The 19,061-nt window shown below is 46.2% G+C and overlaps 1 protein-coding gene across 1 annotated transcript in view; it reads right to left on the bottom strand.

Annotated features, from left to right (window-relative positions):
* The window catches only part of tafa3a (TAFA chemokine like family member 3a), a 103,222-nt gene extending 91,916 nt beyond the window's left edge, over nt 1–11,306 (bottom strand). The window contains exon 1 of the mRNA XM_061832919.1: nt 10,809–11,306. The gene's annotated coding sequence lies outside the window, so the exon portion shown is untranslated. The remainder of the gene's footprint in view (nt 1–10,808) is intronic.
* Between the last annotated feature and the right edge of the window lie 7,755 nt (nt 11,307–19,061).

Here is a 19,061-nt window from a genome sequence, read left to right as displayed (position 1 = left end):
ATAACGGCTAACATCTCGTTCAAGATCCCTTTCCAGGGAAATCTGACATGATTGCAGGAGAGTCAGAGCTATTGGGGTTGGGGATGTTTCTACACTACTTCTGCAATGTAATGCTACAAACAATATTGTCTAGACATTGCTTGAAAGTAACTCTGGATCTTCCCCAGCCCTGATCCTCCGTCTGCCGTTCCAAGTTACTCGTGACGTTAAGTCAAGAGAAGTCACTGTGAATTGCATTTAAATCCCATGTAAAGTTTTCAACTTTTGTAACCTTAAATGTGATTTGGGAAAGAAAAAAAAAATACCATCACCTCGGTGTGAAACAGTACGCAATTAGTGAGCACAAAAGGTGCCCACGCACACACACCCGCCAGCGGCAGGATGCCCGGGGCAGTGCCGGTGACATGAATTATTGAATATTTGTAAATGAATTAGCGCCTGGGGGAGGAGATGTCATCTGTGAACAGGAGGATTACGCATATCTGTAGTCACAGTGCAGGAACTGTAAGACGGTGGAAGAAAAGAACAAAAGGAAGGAAAAGCACAAAAAAAAAGCCACAATAAACAACTTTAGTGTTTTTATTTGATTTCTGGGGACTGAGACTCGCGCCGCAACCCCTCTTACTCCAGTCTGCAAATGAACTGACGCTTGTACAAACCCACTATTGGCTAATGTAAGCATACCCGTAAGATTCAATTAAAACTTCTCTAGGGATGAGCGAGTACCAATACCGGGTGTGAAAAACGGGTGGTATCAAACATCCGTAATTTTCATTTATGGAAACCAAGATGCTAAATTACACTAATCTGTGCTAACACTGCAGCTCAGCTTACCCTGTGGCTCTGGCAATTTGGTAAATTCATGGCTCGCTCACAGACACATTTTTTTTGGAAACAGGAAGTAGGCAAGAGAAATATTCGACTTGGTTGTTTAATTTCACACTTGTTGGGTGAGCAGGCTCACGGGGGACCCGACTATTTGTGTGCAAGTAATTAAAAGGTACATTTCTATCATGTCTGGTTTTGAACATGAAAGGGGCCGGGCGGGAGTGGGGGGGGGGGGGTCTCTCCACAGAGACACTCCAAAATCTAATCGAAAAAAAGTCCTCAGTTGTCTGCAGAGCGTCTGAAAGATGTGAAGCGCGTCAAGCTGCTCATTCAATAACTGTCGTCTCACTTGTAAACAGATTAACATCATAAAGCTTTTAATAAAAACATTACGGTCTGACCATGCATCCAAAATGTCAATCAGCTCCCTAAATGAGGAAAAACATCATCATGCACGCCCTCCCCCTTCCACTCCCCCCACACAGAAAATAGAAAAATAAAATACAAACGATAACGAACACAAGTGGAGATTTATTCAATAAAATAAGCGCGGAGCTAATATTTGCTACATGGCCGATTGGTACAACTCAATCCCTCTATGAAGATTTGCCGGGAGAGTAAACAATTGGGGATTTATTAAGCGTGCCGACCTCCAACCGCGGATGCAAAGCAGAGAGGGGAAGGCGCGCGTGGACCGCTCCCCCCCCCCCGGAGTTGCCTTCCCTTTTATTTTCTCGCGCCGGGCGTCCAAAGCCCAGGAGAAATTAATCCCGCCGCACGCTTCTGCCACCGCTGCCGCTGATAATGTAGCGCGCGGACCTCGCGAGTTTGAAGTGTGAAGACGGCCGGAGAGAACACTAAGGTCACCGGGAATAAATTGTTCTACCCCCGGGCGGGGCGTCGAATTCCGCTTTATATGTGAAAAGTGGGAAAACTGGCACGCCTCGTCTTAGTTAAGGGCTCGCAAATTGTTTCAATAACTGGGCTTGTCGCTATTGAAGGGTGCGACAATCAATTCTCCTATTGATTATTGGTCAAATCACCACATAAGTTATCAAATTACTGTTCCTTTGTTTTTACTACTAACATGAATCCTTATTTATTTATATATTCTTATTTGCAAGCTATAGATTTCAATACTTAAAGGTCAAGTGTCATGAAATGGATGATTTTTAGTATGTTATTCATGAAAAAACGGCAGCTGGTATGGATCCATCCGTTTTTTTTTTTCACCATAAAACATGATTTTGAGGTATAAGGCTTTTCGTAACTCCCGCCATGAAAATCCTCTCGAGGGATTTGTTTTCGACAAGAACCAGGAAGTGACGTTGGAGGCAGTAGCGTGCTCAAGCAGACTTGTTTGTTTCTATTAGTTTTACCTGCGGGAGGCTAGCTCGTTGTTCCTTCTTGTTAGCCAAAATGCCGGCTCGTTGCATTGCTGGATATTGCTCAAACACTCGGGAGGATGGATTTACCCTCCATAAGTTTCCAAAAGACCCGGTTCGTCGTGAAAAATGGATAGCACGGGTGCAAAGGGTGCCAAATGACAGGTAGGTGTGTATACAGCTACTAAAAAAATTCATAGTTTGGGGGGGGACCACGTAATCCGTCTCTCATAACGTAACAAAAGATCCGCGTACATATGACAGGGATGCTCAATGTGTCGATGTGCGCGTTGGACGGCTTCCGCGTCGGGCTCGCCGGCGAAGGCTTCCACGTCGTGCCTCGCGGACAAGCACAGCTTCGGCCGGGCTGGCTCATACATACTGTCTGGGAGTCTGTTAGTTAGAAGTAATCCGCATATCATGTAAATATGGCTCGAAACGATAGGGTAATATTGCCCCGGTCAGTTCGAAAAGGGCTTCCGTGTTTGAAGGGGCGTGTCCCATAGTAAGGGCCACAGCGTGTTTTCAATGGCGGATGTCCGGGGTGACGTCACGGACAGTAAACGCAGCCAATATGGCGAATGACACTTCCGGAACTTTGCGCATGAATGACGCGCTTCTCCACTCGTATTTATTTTTTCGTATAGACATTGAAGTGATTAATGTTATATGTATTTTTCATTTCAATATCTATTTTAGAATGTTTACAGGGATGACACTTGACCTTTAAACTGCATATGTTGGTACATTCACTCCGTGACATTTGAAACGGCGAAATGCTACATTAAATGGTAAGCAATCGCAAACACCGTTAGCATGCTAGCAATTACCATTTGAGGTGAAAAAAAAATTATAACTACCATTCTGCTCACTCATACTGATTATTTTTACATTACACGTCTAACATTGCGTTAGAGAATCTCTCGCAGAGGCTCCTTTCTTGTTTTTGACAAAGTTTATCACTGGCCCAACATTGTGTCCGTCTGCAATAAAGGTCCGTGTGAAACGTGTTGCTGAGGGAGAAACATGGTTCAGGGAGGAACTTTTTCTTTTTTGGAGTGGGGGATACAATAACAGAAATTTCATCAACATTTTTGATTTGAGATGTAATATGTATATATATGTGAATATACACACACAAATTTTCCCCCCTAACAGCCAGGGCTATAAATAAACGTGAAATTGTTCTAAAGTATCTCCAATTAGTGGCCCAGGGGATTCCTTTACTAAACTACATTGATTAAGGAGGAATTTATTTGTAAATTTGTAGAATCACTGTTTTAGAATCATATTAATCAATGTTAGCAAGACATTACAGTTTCGGTCAAGTATACAGAGGTTTAGGACAAAATGGAAATTAATTTCATAGAATATGCACCGATAAAGGAGACACTGACGAAGAAGTTGACATTGGAAATTTATCAGATTATATAATGTAGCTAATGAAAAAGCAGAAGATGACGAGGCACAAGAATAAAAATACCAAAGCAGGAGACTGACGGAGACTAAAAAGATGATAACGATTGCAGCACATGTTCTGCGGTGTTCAATCGCTTGGTGTGTGGCGAAGATTCGCCAACTCTTTTTTTTTTTTTTTGGGGGGGGGGGGGTGACTCGGGCATAAGACGACACCAAAGCGGAAAAAGACAAAGACGACCACGAAGAAGACAACCAAACCTTGACGAGGAAGATGGAGACAAACGAGAAGGAGCGGCCCCGGCAAGGCACCGCAATGTTCCCGCATCGGAGCCGTTATTGGCTCCCCTTTTGAGAAATTGCAAAATAAGATGAAAGAGTGAAACGTCGCGTTTGCACTAAACGAGCGCCGCTTATTGTGTACCGACTCCAGACGAAGAGGAGGAGGAGGAAGAAGAGGAAGACGAAGACGATGAAGCCGGCTCCAAAAGATGAAAGTGAAGCGTGAACCGCCGCTGCCCTTGAGCGGCTTCTTTCACAGTGTCGACATGATACGAGACATCAAGACTCAAACGCTGGCTTCACCGCCATGCCTCGTCTTTCTTCTCTTGTAAAGACAATTTGTTGAGATCCCGCATGCCGCGATCGTGGTTAACAGGCCTGCCTCACAGGTCTGAGGTCTTTGGTTTAAGCCTCAGCTCAGGCCTTCTTGTGTTTGCGATGCTTGCCCAGGTTTTCTCCGGGTACTCTGGCTCCCAAACAAGAATTTCTGGTTCATTGAAGACTCGAAATTGTCCATAGGGCTGAATATGAATGTGAAATCGAATAGGAAGTCGTCCAAAGGAAAAAAAATGCTTCTCTGTAACTTTCACTACCAACCCAGGCTAAACTTAGCTCCTCCCAGACATACCAAGCTTGTTTCGCAATCAAACAATTGCCACTTTCCTATTAGCCGGTGCTTTTGGCGTCATCTTGTGGCCTCTGAGGGTGTTACACAAAGGCCGTGGTTTGAATTTCGACGACATAGTTACAGAATCGGCGCAATAAATTAAAGTTTGACCAAGCAAGCGCGTGACCGCAGACGCCTTCTGGAGACGCTGCTGCAGTCCAGCTCTCGCCCTCTCTCTCACACACACCCTCAACCACCAGACAAACACGCGGCAAATTAGGAGGAATAAATAAGAGATGGAGTTGCGCCTTCCTCGCCGAGTCTAATCTCCGAGATGGGGGGGCGGGGTGGTTCGAAAACAGCTTGCCGCATCAAGGCCGCATGAGTGAGCGAGCGGGACACTGCTGGCTTCCAGGAAACCAATTTGTTTGTTTATTGTCTTCATGTTTTGTTTTTGTTTTTTTTACACTTCATCGCAGCCGGCCCCGTCGTGGGCAGGCTTCCCTTAAATGGCATCTATAAAACACGCCGTGTACTCTTCCTCCTCCTCCTCCTCCTCCTCTTCGTCGTCAGGAAGTGCCACAACGCTGCTCTTGTTCGCCACTGTGGGCCTTCCAATTTCCTCTTAAAACGGCCGCGGGATTCGTCCTGGCAGCTGGAGACGTGGCGTCAAGAGGTGGAACAAAGTGCTTTCTAAACACATTAGTCCACCAACACACTTCCGCGCAGACATTCTCGGCGAGCTCCAAAATCGGGTGGAATGGTGTAGCTAGATCGGACGACTTTTTGCCATTAAAATCCGAAACAAGTGAATAAACGGGCGACGGAACGCTGCTTGTTTGTTTGTTTTTTTAAATCATATTCGAATGTATGGAGATGCATCTGGTGTGTACTCACCTAAGTTGACAGAGTCGATGCACGCATTGTGCTCGCCTACACGCACACAGACCCACGTGACACACTATAGATCTGACATGGCGCGCAGCGAGCCGGCAGAGAACACAAACACAGCCCGCGGTGGCCCCTTAAAAACTCCAGACGAGGCTTTTCATCCGCGGCGCCGTCGTCGTCGTCCTGTGGAAATCACCTGCCGGCTCGCGCATTTCAAGCTGCCTCCGACAGGCTCGGGCCCGCCTGTTGCTAGCGCCAAGTTTGCTTTTGAGAAATGGAAATTTGGAATTGCCCAACATGTCTTTTCTGTCTGAATGCTGATTTTTTTTCATGTGTGGGTTTTTGCCAACGACTAAAAATGTTAACCTTGTGAGACTGCTGTATGAGTCAAAGTACATTCCGGTGCTTCCAAAGATCTTGTCAAATTAAAAAAACGTCCTTCTATACAAAATTTCCCCCAAATATTAATTAAATCTGGAGGAGTTCATTTTTATAGAGCCTGAAAACATCATATGACCTGTATTACACACCATGTTGTTGGTTATGTTTTTTTTTTTTATGTACCTTGACTTAAAAGTGCCCCCCCCCCCCAAAAAAAAAGCTTTTTCAATGTTTTTGCTACGTTACGAGCCAAATTTTTGAGTACACGCCAGTTTCAGATATGCCATCGCTTGATTGAAGTGGTAAATAAACTTGTGCACTGCTGTGGATGTTTATATTCTTTGCCAACTTGGTGGCCATGGAAGAGGATCCCTTTGTAAACCACTTCTTCTACTTTTCCTTTCGGCTTGTCGCGTTAGAGGTCGCCACAGCGTGTCATCTTTTTCCATCCAAGCCTATGTCGTGCATCCTCCTCTCTAACACCCACTGTCCTCATGTCCTCCCTCACAACATCCATCAACCTTTTCTTTGGTCTTCCTCTCGCTCTCTCTTCATTGGCAGCTCCATCCTCAGCACCCTTCTACCAATGTACTCTTCTGTCACATAGAACACCAGACACCTTCCACCAACTGTTCCACGCGGTTCTTCACTTCATTCCCACACTCTCCATTGCTCTGTATTGTTGAGCCCAAATATTTCAAGTCGTACACCCTCGCTATCGCTTCACCCTGGAGCTTCACTCTTCCCCCTCCACCCATCTCATTCCCGCACATATATTCTGTTTTACTTTGGCTAATCTTCATTCCTCTCCTTTCCAGTGTGTGCCTCAATCTTTCTAATTGTTCCTCTGCCTGCTCCCTGCTTTCACTGCAGATCACAATATCATCTGCGAGCATCATGGTCCAAGGGGATTCCAGTCCAACCTCGTCTGTCAGCCTATCCATTACTACCGCAAACAGGAAGGGGCTCAGTGCGGATCCCTGATGCAGTCCCACCTCCACCTTGAATTCTTCTGACACACCTACGGCACATCTCACCGCTGTTCTGCTGCCCTCATACATGTCCTCTACTATTCAAACATTATGAAGGTAAGAAATGCCAACGTGATGGAAGTTCTGGCCGCTCACCCTTGAGCACTAAATAATATTTTATGTTATCCTCAGATTCCGTGTAGGTAGTTGAAAGTGTGTGACAGAATCACATCTAAAGAATGGATTAAGATAACTTTTGGTAGGTTTTTTGCTTATGTTGTCGCAGAACACAATATTCTAATGTTCTTGAAGGTTCAGTCAAGTTGTTCTAAAAGATCTGATGATATGGGGAACTCTTCTTTGAAAACAGCTGCCAGTGAATGGTTTAAAGTACCATAATGCTCCAGCGAGAAGAGATAGCAAGGGTGTATGACTTCAAATACTTGGGGTCAACAATGCAGAGCAATTGTGAGTGTGGTGAGGAAGTAAAGAAACGTGTCCAAGTGGGGTGGAACAGTTGGCGGAAGGTGTCTGGTGTTCTATGTGATAGAAGAGTCTCCGCTCGGATAGGATTACAAATGAGCTCATTAGAGGGACGGCCAAAGTTTGATGTTTTGGAGACAAGATTAGACAGAGCAGACTTTGATGGTTTGCACATGTCCAGAAGTGAGAGAATGAGGAAATTGGTAGGAGGATGGTAAGGATGGAGCTATCAGGCAAAAGAGCGAGAGGAAAACCAAAGAAAAGGTTGATGGATGTGGTGAGGGAGGACATGAAGACTGTGGGTGTTAGTGAGGAGGATGCACGAGATGGGCTTAGATGGAAAAAGATGACACGCTGTGGCGACCCCTAATCGGGAAAACCGAAAGGTAAAGAAGAAGAAGAATGCTCTGCCACGTGGGAAAGGAGAGTCATTGTCGACTGTGCGCTTTGAACGGAACAGTCAAACGCACAAATACAAAATGCGGACACTCGCGAGGAGCTGCTGTCGGCCACAGCTGACACCCCGATGCTCACGCTGCACCTTAACCGTCCAATCGTACTCCAGCTCCCGATGTCATTCACTGCCTGTCCCTCAGCTCCCATCTCGGCTAATCCCAGGGTGGCCTTTGCTCCGCCTGTCAGCGACGCCGGCCAATAACGGGGCGCAATAAACACCTGCAGGACAACAGGGGGGCCGCAGGCAGCTTCAAGGGCTACTGATGGCGGTCTATAAAACAATATAATGGCTCTCCTGTCAGGCGAGGGGTGGGGCGTGTGAAGGAATGGGCGGAGGGGGGGGTAGAAAGGGAAAGATCTACGCTTCCTCGGACTCTCCGAGGAGACTTCAATTAATCACCGCTGAATTGCATCAGCCCGCAATAGGCGTGTAAGGTTATTACCATGCGCTCTCCGCAGGATGAAATGCAATGATAGCGCTAATTGAGGGGAGTGGTACAGAGGACAGGCAGACGATCGTGGGAGGGAGGGGGGGGGTTGGTTCGTCGGTCAAAACAGCTGACCGCACAACAGTTGTCAAGAAGGATGAAGGGCAGTTACCGGAACAAGTTGAACAAGGATGGGAGACAGGATCATGCAAATCACGTTCGTGGCTCCGGAAAACAATAAACCTCTCGTCGCTGACAAGGCTTTGAATCATCTGGTGGAGTACAACCCCCCCCCCCCCCCCCCAACAAGCCCCACACCTCCCGGAATGGAACTCTTTAACCTGGGGCTGCTCTCAAAGGTCCTTTGTGTTCCAAATTATGTCTGGCAAAAAAGATGGATGGTGTTTAAAAAAAAAATTGCAGTCGTCCACCTGAATGGAGAGGCAAGCGAGCTCCGAATATTTAGCACAATCCGATAATCGGCACAAACTTGACCTCGAGTCCTCGCTACCGATCAAAGTCGGAGAAGGGTTGATGGTTGGATATGTCTCGAGGTTATTCTGAATTATTATCCTTTGGTGTGAAATGTGTTGAGAGATTTTTTTTCCCCCGCCCGACTGATCTGCCTGGGAAAAAAAACTGTCAGTGCCAGTCAGAGGTGCCAGCCCAGTGCCAACTCGTCATGCTCCGTCCGTCCGTCCGTCCATTGCTGTCATATTTTCTCTCGTCATGGTTGGGTTCGTACACTGCGTCGCATTAACATGAGCGCACTCACACGGGAGCTTCTGTCAGCCACGGCTTACATCCCTACACTCACAAGCAGACTGGGCGACGTCACAGGCCGCACCCACCAAGGCCTGCCTCTTAAAGGCACACTAACACACTCGCACGACAATAAGTACACTATTTTCAATTCATTCTGACCATTTTTTCCCCCTGTTTGAATATGTTCATAATGTGTGATTCTTTTAATCATCATCAGCATCCTCATAACAACTCATTACTTTTTGTAAAGTACACCATATTGCAATGCTTGTCGAATAGTCGCGTGTGACCCCGTGTTTCCAAGACGGGTGGGGGGGATGGTCTCCCCCCTGAAGAACACGCTTTGCATAGATTTTCACGAAAATTGATGCACTTTATTTTCTGTTAGAGATTAAAAAAATAATGAACAAATGTATTCTTTACATAGGCTCCAGCACTCCCTCCGACCCTCGTGAGGATAAGCGGCAAAGAAAACAGATGGATGGATGGATTCTTCACTGTATGTTGATCTATATTATTTCTTGTATTCTTTATTCAATGTTTATGAGGATTAGATTATCCTTTATATACAATGCTATATACTGTCAATGTGTATGCATGGGAGTGGGGGAGGGGTCCATTTTTTTCCTTCTTCCAGGGGGGGTGTTACAGAAAACAATTGAGAAGCACTGCCATCATGCCATAATCATATTGTAACTGAACATTACTTATAATCATGACCTGTCTCGCTGTACAGTGACGTAACGTAAGTATCTTGTCCCACTATAACGAATTGTGACATATTATTTATTGATTATTGTAATGTAACAAAATGTTACGTATGGTACATCACCAGAAAAAAAATTGGGGAAAAGTAACAACCTTAATCCTAGCAATTTTTTTTTATTCTCATATATTGTAACATAACGTATGCTAGCATAGTGTAGCATGCTGTGTTTTAGCACCATAACGCAATTGTGATGTAATAAACCACAATATAAAATACTGTAACGTACCATAACATACCTTAACCTAGCATGCCATAATGTAACGTATCGTAATATAATATTCTGTAACATGACATATCGTACTATAACATAATGTTACCTAATGCATTACAGTATCATGTAACTTATCGTAATGTATCGCCACATAGTTGTAAAATAAATGCACAACGTGTTTTTTTAAATCAGTTTAAATGCGTTTTTATTCTCTCGAAATTGCCTCTTTTCAGCCGTAGTAGGCGGGTGCATCTCTCGCGGTCGACGGGGGTCCACCGTACGCGCGGATGAAGCCACGGCGTGACGTCACGTTGTACGACCCAGCCGTGGTCGTTTTTCGGGAATTCCGATTCAATACGGAACTGTACCAACTGCTGGAAATGTGAAAACTGAAGTTGTTGGCCACCCACACGGCCCTGTGGTCTCTGGGGGTGAACCCATAAAGCATCCCTGAGCAACAACTGTGCATTAGATGAAAGATGCGCATATGGGATGTCACCTTGCGCATCATGTCACGGTTGACAAAAACATCTGCAGCCTCCGCTATGAGGACGATGAGAAGTACTGTAAATAGGGAGGGGAAAGGGTGGGTGGGGGCGGCGGGGGTGGGGGGTGGTGGGGCTTTTCACACTCCTGCCTTTGATCCGAAGATCACGTAGCAACTTGCGCCCTGCGTCCGCTCGACATGGATGCGGTGCGGGCGGGACACGTGAAGATCCCTTTTCGCGCATCCCAATTGACGGGAAGATGCTGAGGCTGCAAACGCACCACATGCGCCATATCCCCGTTCTTGTGATTCAGGATTATGAGTGGACAACGTGTTTTTATTTCTAAATTATATTCATTTTTGTGACAGACACCCCCCCCAAATAGAAATAATAATACCATGTGGAAAAAACTTCATACATTGCAATTAAGAGTAAGACGCGTCCTACCTGTCGTCGTGCTGTCAATTAATCCCGAGCTTTCATATTTTCTCCATTTTCAACCACAAAGCCCAGCCGCACATCTTCTTGGTCTTCTTCGCGTTGGTCTGGTAGTATCAATTTCGCCTCGGCTCCACAAAACATAACCTCATTGAGGTTAAAAAAAAAAAAAATTAAATAAATAAAATAAAAATACGCACAGTTTTGCGTTGTTGCGCCGCGTCCAGACGCGCGCAAACAATCCAGCGGTCCGCACAAGTGCGATGGAGACGAGTGGGGAGGGAAGCGAGTGGACCTGAAAGTCGATAAAAGTTGCAGCTCCTCAAGTTCTGATCTTCGGCTGGTTACCTCCTCCTCGCGCACACGCCGAGCCCCTTTTGCATGCTTTCTACCTCACCTTTAGTCATCTTTTTGGTTTTCAAAAGGGCAATCCTCCATCACGCGCGCTCGACGTGCTCGCGTTTTCCTGTCGAGCTGCGTTTCCTCCGCTCGGAAGGAACCTTCGGACTGGAGCTGTCCGAGGATTTTGGCGAGAGACGCCGGTGTCGTCGCTCCGTGGCGCCGAGCTGCGGGGGAGCCTCTGCGCCGGTGCTTCTGCGCCCCCCAGTGGTGGTCCGCGGTACCGGCGTCAGAGAAGAAGCTGAGTTGACCTCACCCGGCTTGTCGTGATGAAGAGGAGAAGGAGGAGAAAGAGGAGGATGGGGGGATGTTCACTTTGTTTGGGTGAGTGAAACAGCAGTTTGCTTCTATCAGACAATGCACAAACATTTCCATCACTCTTTTATCTCATATTGCAACGCACCCCATCTTTCCTTTCCTTACCTTTGCTATTACACCGTTGTAACATAGCTTCCCATACTACATTGTAATATATTATACCGAAACATATCATAACCCATCTTAATGCCTTGTACTGCATGGAAATGTACTGCCACCTGTGATAACGTCCCTTACTGTAAACGAACCTGGCGTAACTCAATGTAAAGTGTTGTAAAAAATATCATAACAGATCAAAACAATCTGGGTGTCAAACCGAATTTTTTTTTTTTTTTGATCACAGGCCACGTTGTTTAGCTCGTGCACTATGATTAAATACAGCTTGCACAGAAAATTGATAAATAACCAGTTTTGAAATCAGAAGCCAATGAAAACATCCGTCCATTTTCTTTGGCGCTTATCCTCACGAGGGTCGCGGGGAGTGCTGGAGCCTATCCCCATCCCAATCACACCTAGGGGCAATTTAGAGTGTCCAATCAATGTTGCGTGTATTTTTGGGAGGGGAATGCAAACTCCACACAGGCGGGTCCGAGATTGAACCCGGGTCCTCAGAACTGTGAGGCCAACGCTGAGTCATTGTGCCACCCCCATGAAAACATGTTTTTCAAGAATTTGATTTGTTTTGGGTGGAGTTTGCATGTTCTCCCCGTGCCTGCGTGGGTTTTCTCCAGGCACTCCACATCCTCCCACATTCCAAAAACATGTAACATTAGTTGGACACTCTAAATTGCTCCAAGGTCTGATTGTGAGTGTGGCCGTTTGTCTCTACATGTGCCTCGCAATTGGCTGGGAACCAGTTCAGGGTGTACCCCGCCTCCTTTCCGTTGACAGCTGGGATAGGCTCAAGCCCTCCCGCGACCCTCGTGAGGATAAGTGGCTAGGTAAATGGATGGATGGATAAATTTATTTTCAAATGAGGATAATTCATCGGTATCGGTATCACGCCAGAACAGAATTAGCAATTTACGGTGTGGACTGCCTTTTGCCCAACGTTATCTGAGACAGTGCTCCCGCAACTCTTGTGAGGATAAGCGGCTTGGGAAATAGGTGGATGGATTTGCTTTTGCAGGCCTCATATAATAATGAGGCCGGATCTGGCCTCCGGGCCACCAGTTTGATACCTGTGCTGTAAATTAGAAATGCAGCGTGCGGTATTGTGTAGCTTATAGTCCATATTGTGACCAAGTGTCATGAGCAAGACTTGGCCACTGCCACGCCACTGCTCTGGGCGGTGACACCTGTCACCCCTCACAGCTGTTTCACATTGGGACTGTCATTAGACAGGCATTTAAGTCAGAGTTTTTGTCACTGGCATTTGCCAGTTCGTTGCCTTGCGTTAGTGAGTTGCATTCACTGCCTGTGGGACTCTCCGCTTCTACGCGTAAGTTACAGTAACCCTAGTCACAGTGATTCTGTGCCCTTTTGTTTGATCCTATCCTGTTGAGTTGTTAGTTTGCCCCATAGTCATCGGATCCCGCCTAGCCTAGCGTCTTTGTACCTCTCCCTTGTCGGACTGCTACGCCACGTATGACCCAGTTTCCGTAATATACTCCATTGAACATCATGCCTCTGCCTCGAAGTCCCGCATTTGGTTCCACCCCCGTACCGGAGGTTCGTGACAACCTCCAGCATAAAGTACCCTGTTATATCACACTGTAAACTAACATGATGCAGAATACCTCATGATATATCATACTGTTAACGTAGCATATTTTAGCATGTCATAGCATATTATAAGATATGGTCACATATCGTATTATGTCAAGTTGTTGCCACCATTACACAGCGTACCACAAAGTGATATATCGTATTGTAACATATCAAATGTATCGTAGCATATTGTAATGTATTGTTACATAACGTACCATGTCATACACAAACCGTACAACGAATCACACTGTAACATATAATGTAATAACATGTTATCATGCGTTCATGTACTGCATCATAACTTATAGTATCACAGCGTAGAAGGAAGAACAAATCTTTCTGCTTTGCCCGATTTTCGTTATGTGGAATCCCCGTTTTCGACTTCTGCTACCCTAGCAAAGATGGTAATGATGAAGACTGAATGATAAACGTTGATGCGGTTATCGTTTTTTATAATTGAATACGATATGGAGTCGAGACTCTCGAGCCGGTTGTTTCATCCGCTGATCGAGGCCCGAGCACGCAGCCGGCCCAGCGGAAGCTTCCGCCGTCATCTCTCTCCTCCGGCTTGAGTGCCAGGAACTCTCCCCTCCGCTAATTTTGTTATCATCGCAATTTATTTTTCCATTTCTCACACAGTCGCTTCTATCTACATGCTCGACGCGCCCGACCCCTCGGGCGACTGTGAATCTTATTGGATCGGATCCTATCTTTGCTGGGAGCTCATCGGATTGCGTCGGGTCCCATCTAATCGTACTTTTCCTTATTTTTCAACTGTTCCTGCGTCCGACCTTCGCTTATCGTATTGTATCGGAACCGTGTATGAATCAATAGTACCTCATGACATATCGTAATATCAACGTATTACTGTAACGTTGCCTCAACAAAGCAAATATCATTGTTACGTAAAAATATGCATTGTAAAACTGTATACCAAATTATGGTGATTGCACTTTAACATAATCACATTGCGCCCTATCGTTATGTATAGAACTCGTGTCAAACTCAAGGCCCGGGGCCAAGATCCGGCCCGTCACAGGATTTTACGTGGCCCGTGAAGGCAAATTATATGCGTCAACTTCCACGATGCAAGCGTCTGCAACGATGCGGACTTTGTATCAGTCCGTTGTGGTAAAGAGGGAGCTAATTCGAAAGGCGAAGCTCTCAATTCATCAGTTGATCTCCGTTCCTACCCTCACCTATGGGCACGAGCTGTGGGTCGGGACCGGAAGAACAAGATCCCAGATGTAAGCGGAAATGAGTTTCCTCCGCAGGGTGTCCCGGCTCTCCCTTAGAGAACGGGTGAGAAGCTCAGTCATCCGGGAGGGGTTCAGTGTCGAGCTGCGACTCCTTCGTATTGAGAGGAGCCAGATGAGGTGGCTGGGGCAAGAGATTAGGATGCCTCCCGGACGCCTCCCTGGTGAGATGTTCCAAGCATATCCCACTGGAAAGAGAACCCGAGGATGACCCAGGACACGCTAGAGAGACTATGGTTTGGGAATCCCTCGTGATCCCTCCGGAAGAGCTGGAAGAAGTGGCTGGGGAAAGGGAGGTCTGGGTATCCCTGCTGAAGCTACTTCCCCCGCGACCCGACCCGGAAAAGCGGTAGATAATGGATGGATGGATGCACTCCAACATAACTTTGCAAACCACATTGCACCGTATCATTATGTATCGCACCGGTGTCAAACTCAAGGCCCGGGGGCCAGATCCAGCCCATCGCATGATTTTACGTGGCCCATGAAGGCAAACTATATGTGTCAATTTCCATACTTCCCCCGCGACCCGACCCAAAAAAGCGGTAGATAATCGATGGATGCAACTTCCATGATTCATGTGAAAATCTGAACCAAAACTTGAAATTGTGAGATAATAAATGATACCATTGAGATACTCCACACATTTTTGTGTTACCAAACATGAGCATTTTGAAAAAACAACTACCTTTCATTTCTGATTCCAAAACTACTTCATAAATTTAACGTGTATACATAATGAGGTGGTGAAACAATTTTTATGATTTCACAGTCATAACGGCCCTCTGCGGGAAACTATAACTACAATCTGGCCCATGACAAGAATGATGTATAGTAATGTAAAGTACTTTGACATTATCGCAATTAATATCATAATGTTTCGTAACAGACAGTAAGTAATGTAAAGTTTGCTAATGTGACATATTGTAGCCATTACTAGCATATCGCAGCATACTATAGTACGTATATAACGTATAGTTGCATAAGGTAACTTATTCTAACGTATTATGGCGTATTTGATCAAATTGTATGTATCAGTAAATACGTTAACATAATGTCGCATTGTGTCTTTTGGATTAATGTCACTTTTCGGTGAGGGTCAGTTGCATTTGTTTGCAACCTTGCCGGAGCGAGAAACACGGATCAGTGCAGAAACCTTTTTTATTTTGCTGCGGATCCGCACAGAAGATCCGGGATTATCTTTTTTATTACTGCAACCAAAACAACAACAACAATGACACGGTTGCGCTTTGATTGTTACCATCTTTTTTTTTCTTTTTTTTACACGGGAACAAGTCACTTCCAATTTGGAGGGATGTGCCACGGATCAAAAAAGAAACTGCAGATTTTGGATCCGTGCGGAGGATTTGATTTTTATTTCATCTTTTAACGATGGGGGGGGGGGGGGTGGAACTCGGTTCCCGGGACATTATCGCCACCGGCAGGTGCGCGATCGTTAAGGCCGCTCTCTACTGCGTGTCACTCCCGTCGTACAATATATTATTAATCAATATCCTACTTATAAAGTATGGATTTGCTTTTGGATCGGTTGCGCGTGCCCCGTGGCAAGGTAATCATCCTGAATGGGAAACACACGGGGACGAAGACACAAATCCCGAGAGGGAGAATAACAAAGAATGTCAGCGCCATTAGCCTCGACCTACAGTGGCCGAGCCGTGATTTTCCGGCCTGATTTACGCCGGGCGGTGCCGGGTTTCAAATCCACGCCTTCATAATTACTCGTGAATAGGGGAGCTGCTCTTTTTTTGATTCTTCTTTTTATGTTTGTCATTATATGATCCGCCAAGACACCGTATCGCCGTCCTCCCTCTCGCCCACGCAGCGGCGAGATGACCTCATTAATCTCCGGCGCATTGTGCGGACCCGTCTCGTCATCCTCCTGACGCCGAACTCCGTGACACGGGCGCCGCTCTTTAAATCATACGACGGGGCGAGGTCGGCTTCGGAGTGACGAGCCGCAAGCTGCGCGGGCGCAGATAGCGCGGGCCGCCGGGGCTCGCTTTTCTGTTTGCGGAGCTCCCGCGACAGATGTGGCAGCTGAGGTGAGTCACGGGGGTAACTGGGGTCACTTTGGCCTCGCGGTGGATACGGAAAGGCCTTGGTCCGTGGAACCTTCTCGCTTGGAACATTTGTCGTGTTCGTGACAATCCTTGAAATCTCCTTCAGTTGGGAATAATACACATTAATTCCTCATTCAGCTACTTTTTTTCCTTCTGGAATTTATCCCCAGCTGAGATCCTCCCAAAGTCCTGAAAGCAGTAATTGGTGTCAAGGAAGTACAGTGTTGTCCGCACGTTGTCGCAATTCACTTGTCGCAGATTCACTGTTTTTCTACTGCCGTAATTTCTGGCCTACAGAGCGCACCGAATTATAAGGCTCACCCAGTACATTTGTAAAGGAAATACCATTTGGTTCATAATTACGCCGCACCTGTGTAAAAGCTGCAAGTACCCACATTGAAACACGAGATATTTACCAAGAAAGACGGTACACAGAAAGAGTTTGCAAACTTTTAATGCCTTAGCGTAGCTTAACATAGCAACAACAGGGTAGCACAAACATGGCTGGTTAAAAAAAAAAAAAAAAACATACCGGTTAAAAAAAAAAAAACTGCCACGGCAGCTACACAGTAGCAGCACTGTAGCACAGCCCTAACAAAGCTGGTTAAAAAAAAACATACGTAAATCACTGAGGCCCAGCAGTAACACGGGAGAAACACGGTAGCGCGGCGCTAACAGGGCCGGTTGAAAAAAAAACATTCTGGTAAAAATCACTGAGACGCGGCAGTAACACAGCAGCAATATGCTAGCAGAGCGCTAACGCTTGCACAGCGCTCACAGGGCGGGTTAATATATACATACCGGTAAAAGGCACTTCCTCGGCGCATATGTTCCAATGGTCTCACTCTTATATTTTCCACTCAAGTGCCCCCTTGCGGCCGTTAGAAAAAATGCACAAAATAGCCGCAGGGTTGAAAGCGTGTGAAAAAAGTCGTTGCTTATAGGCTGGAAATTACAGCAATTTAAAAGCAATTGCTTTGTTGCCGTATTGTGGTATATTAATGACATGGTACTATGTTGAAGTGAGTTGATGAGTTTGCTTAAACTAACATTGTGCTTTGCCGCCGTCTTGCGGTATCTCTAAACGAGATTTCCGCTATTCTTCACAGGGCTCGTCACGCACACTTGGTGTGCCCCAGCTTTAAATTGCCTAATTTGGTCGTGATAAATAGTTAAATTAATGTTGCCAAAAATGTTGTATATTTAGCTTCTGTATTTTAGTAAATTATTGGTTGATTGATTCTAAATTATTTGTCCATAAATTACTCATTACAATGATTCATTTGTAATACAGAAAGTATATAAACTAAATGTGCAAAATAAAACGAGCTCTACGATTGACCTGGCCCATCTCCAGATTTTAAAAATCTTTAATGAGACACTTGAGCACGAAAGTTTGCACACCCCTTTTCCACTGTTGGGCCGTATTAGCATCCTTTTGGCCATGTAAAACCTACAAAGAGTTATCCTGGATCTGTCGCTAACTTGAGTTAAAACAAAAAAACCTTCCAATGAGTGGTACTTTTCATTCATTTTTCTGCGATATTATACAACTTGGCCTCATTCAGGGGTGAATGCAGGGGCGGGCGTCGATGGCGGGGGTTCCGCTTAATATAACAGCACACAGCGGGGAGCCGTTCCAGCCTTCCCCCTGAACCCTGGCTAGCCTTCATTGTTGGCAAAGTGTGTCTGAAGACGTGTGGGACGGCAGGCAGGGTACGGCGAGAGGGGAAAATAGGAAGCCTAATGGCCTCAGGAATGGAGCGGCCCATCAATAATGCAGAGGAAGCGGCGCTTAATGCCCCCCGTTAGTCCAACAGGTCCGCAGCCGCCGGGACAGTTATTCTTCCTCCGCCGCAGATGCTCGGCTAGAGGCCTCTACATCACGGCTTTATGGCTCTGCTCGCGCGCCGCCTCTTTCGCCGACCTCCGTCCCGCAAGTGCCGTTAATGCGTTTTTCAGTGAGGGCCCGCCCGAGTAGCCGGAGCGTCCGTCTTGGCCGGCCCTTTGATGAGGGCGGGAAGCTGGCGGCGGAGGCGAGTTCAAACAAAGGGAAACGTGCCGTTTCGGGTGGGGGTCATGTCAGGAGACGGGCAACGGCCCACAAGCACTACAAACTGCAAAAGCCGTCTGGAGACGAAGCAGAGGAAGACCACCACGGAAAAGCTGATGACGTTAAAGATGGAGTAGAAGAAGATCACGACAAGGAAGAAGACGGCTATAAAATACGCTGTTCAGCCAACGTTGGCAGAGACGCCAGCGGCGATGATGACTAACAATTGAAAGAAGCTTACGAGGACAAAATACAAGAAGAGAACACCGCCAAACAAGACAACCGTAATCTAGACGACAAAGAAGACCAAGCGGAACTGACTGACTGTCGGGAAGATGACGCACGTCAAGACGACTGCGGCGCTGAAGACAAAGCTCAAGAACATAAAGAAGAACAAGAGAAGGCAACGAACCAACAAACAAGCCGGAGAAGCAAAAGAGGACGA

This window comes from Syngnathoides biaculeatus, chromosome 10 (genome assembly GCF_019802595.1).
Source record: "Syngnathoides biaculeatus isolate LvHL_M chromosome 10, ASM1980259v1, whole genome shotgun sequence".
NCBI lineage: Eukaryota > Metazoa > Chordata > Actinopteri > Syngnathiformes > Syngnathidae > Syngnathoides > Syngnathoides biaculeatus.
Note: the sequence above shows the minus strand (reverse complement) of the source record. Positions and strands in the feature narration are given on the sequence as shown.